At 46.2% G+C, this 6,868-nt stretch overlaps 1 long non-coding RNA gene across 1 annotated transcript in view; it reads right to left on the bottom strand.

Annotated features, from left to right (window-relative positions):
• Positions 1 to 6,868, bottom strand: part of LOC116150939 (uncharacterized) — a 30,797-nt gene that overhangs the window by 9,329 nt on the left and 14,600 nt on the right. The window lies entirely within an intron of this gene.

The raw sequence follows: 6,868 nt of genomic DNA, 5'->3' as shown, positions 1-6,868 counted from the left end.
ACCGCCACCGCTGCCTCTCCACTGCCACCGGCGCCACCACCATGCCCTCCTCCTGGACCAGGGGCTGGGAGGAGGTCTGCCCTCTAACATGCTGAAATCCTTTTTCGTATCTGAATCCAGTGCAGCATCAGCTCTGTGGACTCCCTGGCTTTGGGTGACTGACAGGGCAGGGGCCTTCTCCTCCCCAGGGATACTGGTTTTCTGTTTTGTGACTTAGAATTGGAGAAGCCCTTGGGGCCCTGGGAGCGATTTCTCTCCAGGACTGTGATCAGTGGCTCCCTGTCAACCCCCCGGGGGACAGATTCAATGGGCTCCACAGAGTTAACGTTATGGTGTCTCACATTCTCCTCAGTGACTTGAAGGACTGAACCAGGAGTCTGCTCATCAAGTGTGACAGTTGGGCGGGGTTGCTGAAACCTCAGAAACCGGGAATAGAATTTTTCAAAGTGACCCTGACAAAATGAGGGAGATGAACAACACCACAGGAGGATGTTCAGAGGGGACGAACACGAGGTGGTACAAAGACCAAAACCGAGAACTAATATACTAATATGGTACGTGGGGGACGAGAGAGATAGGCAACGATTGTCTTGACACAGGTTAGTTCAAAAAGAAAAAAAACTGGGGGGAGGGTGTCAGGGTGGGTCACGAGTTGACAGAGTTCATAGTGTAGAACTGGTTTTTTCCTCCTCCCTCCTCCCTCCCACCCTCTCCCTTCTCCCCTCCCCCACTCCCTCCCTCCCTCCCTCCCTCCCTTCTTTCTAAAACTAATGCGAATACTAGCATATAAGATAGCATGGAGTTGCTGGGAAGTAACCAGAGTCTGAGTTTTTAGAATTAGAAGTAACCTCAGAGTCATCTAGTCCAACCCGCTTCTTTTATAATTGGGGAAATGGGCTCAGAAAAGCACAATGTCACAGTTAGTGTTAGAAACAGACCTAGAATGCCGGCCAGTAATGTGGGACCTTTCCCACGGTCCTCAACTTTCCCCACTCTACCTAGTATCGCTTCGTTCTTTGGGAACAGTAAGGGGTCTTGCCCTCGGTCAACCCATTTTCCTCACCTGTGGAAAAGCTGGAGAGGGTCTGGAGAAGAGCAAAATCAACCCGCCAAAGGACTAGGGTTTTTGTCTTTTTGTTTTTTAATTTAGAAAGGAAGAAGCCAATGAGGTAACATTCAATCATTGTGGAGCACCTACTGTTTGACAAGTGTGGTATAGCATCTTCAAAAATGGAACTCGTAAATAAGGACAGAGCTGATGATCTAGTCTCCATTTCTTCTGAGAGGGATAGAGGGGGAAAGATTAAGTTAGACACAGGGCCAAACTTGGCTGGAGATAGGAGTTGATCACGGCACAGAGTAAGTCCTCCATAGCAGTTGCCGAATTGAATGAATGACACTAAGGGAAGCACTGGTGCTCATCTTCCTGAAAGCAGAGGGCTGGGTTACATGACCATTTTAGATCGATTCAGAGTCTTTGCTGTTAGGATCCTTTGATTGCTCAGATATTACCAAATTGGGCCTCCTCTTCTAGGGTATGTGTGTCTGTCTGTCTGTCTGTCTGTGTGTACCTCCATATTAGGAGGCTTTCTATTTGGGGAGGATTTAGACATTGCCTCTCCTCTAAGAACTCAAGGTGCCATAGCAAACCCAGCTCCAATCCTACTTAGGATCCATCAGTGAGAGATTACAGTTGGTCTTCACAGCTTTGAAAGGTCTGGGTAGAAGTGACCTCCAAGGCAGGCAGGGTTTCAGTCGAATTGGCAGTCAGCACTGTGCCCAGAGAGGGGTTTGAGTGTTCTCGGCCCCCTTGCTGACAGCCAGCCCTGAGTCCCGCTAAAAAGCCCAGGTCCTTGTTTGAAGAAGGGCTGGGAATATACTTGGATTTTATTTCACACTGCAAAAATCACTGGTGCCTAGACTGGGTCCAGTCTGCATCCCTAGATTTATCTAGTTTCTCTATTAGTCCTTTGGGGAGCTGGACACAGCTATCTTGGGATCTGAACTTGTGGTGGGTGTGAAAGGCCAGAGGTTGATCACTGTGGAACTATCCAGAGGAAACAAGGATGGCTATCAGGACTGTAGGCCCGGCCCTGTGCTGATTTATATACTATGAGAGATAAAAGATACCCCCGTTGGGGTGCATACTATCAGGAAGACAAAGCTGAACTATGATCAAATGAATGAATTGTATAATCTATGTGACTTCAATTGTATGGTAAAGGTTAAAGGGGCTGAGAAGTTGCAAGGAAGGCTATGGTGAGATTTGGGTGGGTGGGTAGAACAGTGGGGATCCCAAATTGGGAGAAGGGCCTCAGCCAGAGCATGGAGATAGGTTGAGACATGCATGAGGTGTAGTGAGGGGTCGGACTTGATCCACATAGAGGGTTCAAGTTAAATGGTGGGAAATCAGATTGGAGAGGTAGGCTGTGGTGGTCTTCAGAACAGCAGAGGAGTTCTGAGTGTTCCTGGATGAGTTATGGGGCGCCCTAACTTTTTCTTTGGCTAATGATCTTCCAGAGAGGAAACAAAACCTCCTCAGCAACTCTTGTGTTCCTTGTCTTCTGCAAGGAGAAGGATTTTTGGAGTAGAAGGGACAAAGTGAGCACCAGAGACAGGCTCCTCAAGGCAGTCTAGTCCCAGGGAGCCCTTAGCTGCTCTCTGCACCTCCATCTCATAGTCTGGGTCAATAACAGCCTCAGGCATTGTGATGACCTGCAGCTCAAGTTGCAGGACAACTGGTGGTGGCTTTGAAAATCCCACATAGAGTGAAGGGGACAACACACAGCCGCTTCACGGAGATCAATGAGTTTCATATTGATTGAGGGCAAGATTCTAGAACAAATGATGAAAAGGAGGGTTGGTGAGCATTTCCAAAAGGCAGAGATCACTCAGCCCCTGCACAGATTCCGGAAAAACAGATCATTCCCCAATCAGCTCATTTCCTTTGATAGGGTGACTTGATGGGTAGATGAGGAGAATGCTACACCTACAGTGTATCCGGCATTCAATGGAACATTCGCTAATCACACTCTTGGGACAATATGAAGAAATGCGGGGATTCTAGGCAGATTCTTAACCGGTTGAATGACTACACACAAAGGGGTTCTGTTTTCACATTGCTAGATCAAATTTGAAAATTACACATAGCTGCGAGAGAGAGCCAAAATGTGAGATGACAGAATAAGAATTCATAGAGATGTCAAGAGGCCGCTATGATGGACTCACTGTAGCAGAATCAAAGTTTCCAAGGACAAAGATGAAGTCACCTATTTGAGTTCCAAAATGTAACAGTACAACTGTAGGAAGTGAGAGATGGGGCTTAGAGGGGTTTAGAGTAAATGAAAGCCCATTGTGAGCCATGAGTCAAAAGCGTAGTTTGGTTGTTACAGAAAATATTGTGACCTTGGGCTGTATTAATGGAAGTATAATGTCCAGAAAAAAGGAGGTGATCATCTGGTGCTACTCTGCACTGGTCAGACCACAGTCGAGGCCCTCTGTTCAGTGCGGACATCACACTTCAAGGGAAATGTCAACAAAAGTATAGCCAGAGAAAGAGTGGTGAGAATAGTGAGGGGACTAGAAAATCCCAAGAGAAAGCTGTCTACTGTCAGCAAATCATTACTGGGCTCATGGTGAAGAGGAAGCTGTAGATTTATTCTGTGTATGACTCCAAGGGCTCCGGGATCTAATGGGTAGAAGTTACAGGAAAGCAGATTTGGGTTCAACATAAGGAAGAGGCTTTTTTTTCTTTCTTTTTTATAATGAAAAAATGATAATAAAAGTTTTGGCTCATGATTCCAGCTTCTTGAAGTCTTTTTAAAATTTAACATCAACAGGGGAGTGGGGGGATAGCCCAGTGGTAAAGCACGTGCTTGGCATGAACAAGGTCCTGGGTTCAATTCCCAGTACCTCTATTTAAAAAATTCTTTAATAAAATAAAATTGATTACCGACAGTTTCAAAAACAGAGAAGAAAAAATTCCTAATGTCAACATCCTGATAGAAGCATTTTTGCTGTGTTTAGGAAGACCTTTCTCATGATTAGTCATGCTCTCTGAAATGAGACTGGGACTACCCCAAAAGGTAGGCAGCTCGCCATCCCCAGAGATATTCAAGCCGTGACTGGACAACCGCTCAACGTGGGTGATTCAAAGCATCTGATAAAGGACTGAGCCAGATGACCTCTAGCATTTCTGGGATTTGATGATACGTGAGCTGGAAAGTCTCATGATAAAGTATTCAGAAAAATATTTCTGGAGCCTATGGGCACGGTAGGCTGGAAACAAAGATAATTACTAGCCAAGAGGTACCTACTCTGAGGGCCTCAACTATTTTCACCTCTAGCCCCCACCCCTACCCTTGACTTGAATCCCCAAATTACAGTGTCAGAAGCCGACTTAATGGTTGCCTAATTCCTCACCCTTATGATCTGATGCTTGATTCCCTCTGCAACCTCCTTGCCAAATAGTTATCTTGTCTCTGTTTAAATACCTCTAGTGATGGGAATATCTTGTCCTTTCAAAGCAGACCGTTGCATAATATTTGGTCATCTTAAACTATCATAAAGTTCTTTTTCAGGTTGAGTCAAAATATGTTTTCCCAGAGCACATGCCCTTTGCCCATCTTCTAGAGCAAAACAAGATGACTCCTTCTTCGTATGATGAACCTTCCAGTATTTGAAAACTTGAGCCCAAACCACCACCATCCCCCTTATTGATCCCTTCTCCAGGTTAAACAGTTCCAGTGGTTCCTATACGATGACTCTGATGTCCTCTCACACTCCCGGCCCCTCTCTGTTGTGCATGCTCCAGGTTGCTAACGTCCCTGTTCCTGTGTGGTGTCCAAGGCTCAAGACAGTCCTCCACTGTGGTCTAATGAGCAGAGAAGAAAGCACAACTGTAATCTCCCGCATCCTAGACCCGAATTCATTAGCATTTCGGGCAGTTAGTGTCAAAAATAATGAGCTTACAAGCACCACAGACACCTGAAACCTTTTCACACAGAGTCATGTCTCTCCTACCTTGCACTTAAGCATTTGTTTTTGACAGATTTGATGATGAAACTTAACATTTCATTTTCCTGGTTCATTATGGCCTCTTGGGATCTTCCTGAAACCAGCATCATGTCATTTACAAATTTGATCAGCATGCCATCAGTGTCCTGATCCAAGACGTTAATTAAATTAGTGGACAGGCCAGGGGCCTCTGAAGAGCCATTAATCACCGGCTGTGAATATACCTTACCGTCCTATCTTCACCCCACATTTTTTCTTCTTATCCACAAGGACATCTCACACCAGGACATTCTTAAACAAAGTGAGATTGCCTTCTGAAATCCTCTTTGGAAACAAGGGAGAGGGGAGTAAAGAGAGCCGAGATGAAAGGAGTTTGACCTTTAGATCTTCCCCCTCCCTTTTCCCCAGTCCCATGATGAGTTCCATGACCTCAGTCTCCATGAAGGAATTTCTAGCCAACAGCGCAGGTAGAGAAAGTTGAAAGAACTGAATTTAGGGTCAGAAAACCTGCCTGCAGACCCATCTCTGCCTCTTCCCAGCTGTATGACCTTGGGCCAGTTCTTTAACTTCTTGGGGCCTCTTTGCTCATCTGTTAAATAGGGATGCTAACACCTACCTCACAGGGTTGTTGTGAAGATTCAATGGGAAAATGGATGTGAATGTGCTTCGTAAACTGTAAGAACCATGTAAATGTAAGATATGACTATCACTATTATCTATTGAGGGTTGACTATGCATCAATAGAAGGTATAAAAAGATAAGTAGGCTATGATCCTTCCCCTTGGGGAGCTCACAGTTCTGTAGCGGAGATATGTTCACAAACAACTGTAACGTGAAGTAGAAGAAGAGGGCAAGTGGCACAAAGTGTCATGGGAATTTAGAAAAGCGGAGGTCCCTTTGGACTGGGGGACATCAAAGAAGGCCTCATGGAGTTCTTCTATCTGCGCCTCAACAAGTTGGTTGGAGCTGACAGACAGAAATGGCTGAGAGAGGACCGCATTCCAGGTGGAGCCTGGAATGGGAATTTATGGAGCATGTTTGAGGGGCTGGAAGCAGCCCTGTCTGACAGTAAGAGGCGATGAGGGTGGTTGGCCACGGCACAGCTTTAGACCTGGTCATTGCTGACATGCCGATGATGGAGCGCTCAGCCCTCCAGAAGGAGGACCAGCATTTGAGCAGAACCCCCTAGGTCTCATGTCTGCCACTCTTCAGCTGACCTCCTTGAAGGAAAACAACTCTTCTGGAGGGTGGAGGCATCTGAAATGATTCCAGGAAAGTCACCATTTTCCTTATCTGCAGCTGAGAACTAGGTCTCCAGGAAGGGTGGGGACTAAGATGGTGTTTAAATCCTAGGAATCTTCAGCTGGAAGTGGCTCTAGCTTAAGGATTTAAGTGTTTTCACTGAATGAGAGTCATCCACCATATCTGAAAGGCTTCTTATTTTTCAATTCCATGTGGGGAGCGGGGAGGGAGAGGAAAATAGTTCAAGGGCTCTCAAGGTCCATTTCCTTCCAGGTTCTTAGGAGTTATGGTTATAATTTGGTGCCACCTGGTGTCAGAGACGGACTATAACAGCCACCTTCCCGCCTTCCCAAAGTTAGAGCGCGGTACTGGCACCCATCATCTAGGATGGGGCTAGCTTCCTTCCAGTTGGGTAGAGCTAGCCATTCGGAGGCACTCCGGGGTCTGGGTAACAAGAAAGAAGAGGGAGAAAGGGAAAGTGCTGCTCTAGGTCTCATGACTGTCCTTTCCTCTGTCGCTAAAATTTCTATTCTCCCCAGATTATCCCTGGAGATGTGTATTTTCCCAAATACTACAGGATTGTGTTTGCCATGTCCCCCTCTTCCCACCC

This window comes from Camelus dromedarius, chromosome X, assembly GCF_036321535.1.
Source record: "Camelus dromedarius isolate mCamDro1 chromosome X, mCamDro1.pat, whole genome shotgun sequence".
In the NCBI taxonomy this organism is placed as follows: domain Eukaryota; kingdom Metazoa; phylum Chordata; class Mammalia; order Artiodactyla; family Camelidae; genus Camelus; species Camelus dromedarius.
The sequence above is the reverse complement of the archived record's forward strand: the minus strand, read 5'-3'. Positions and strand labels throughout refer to the sequence as shown.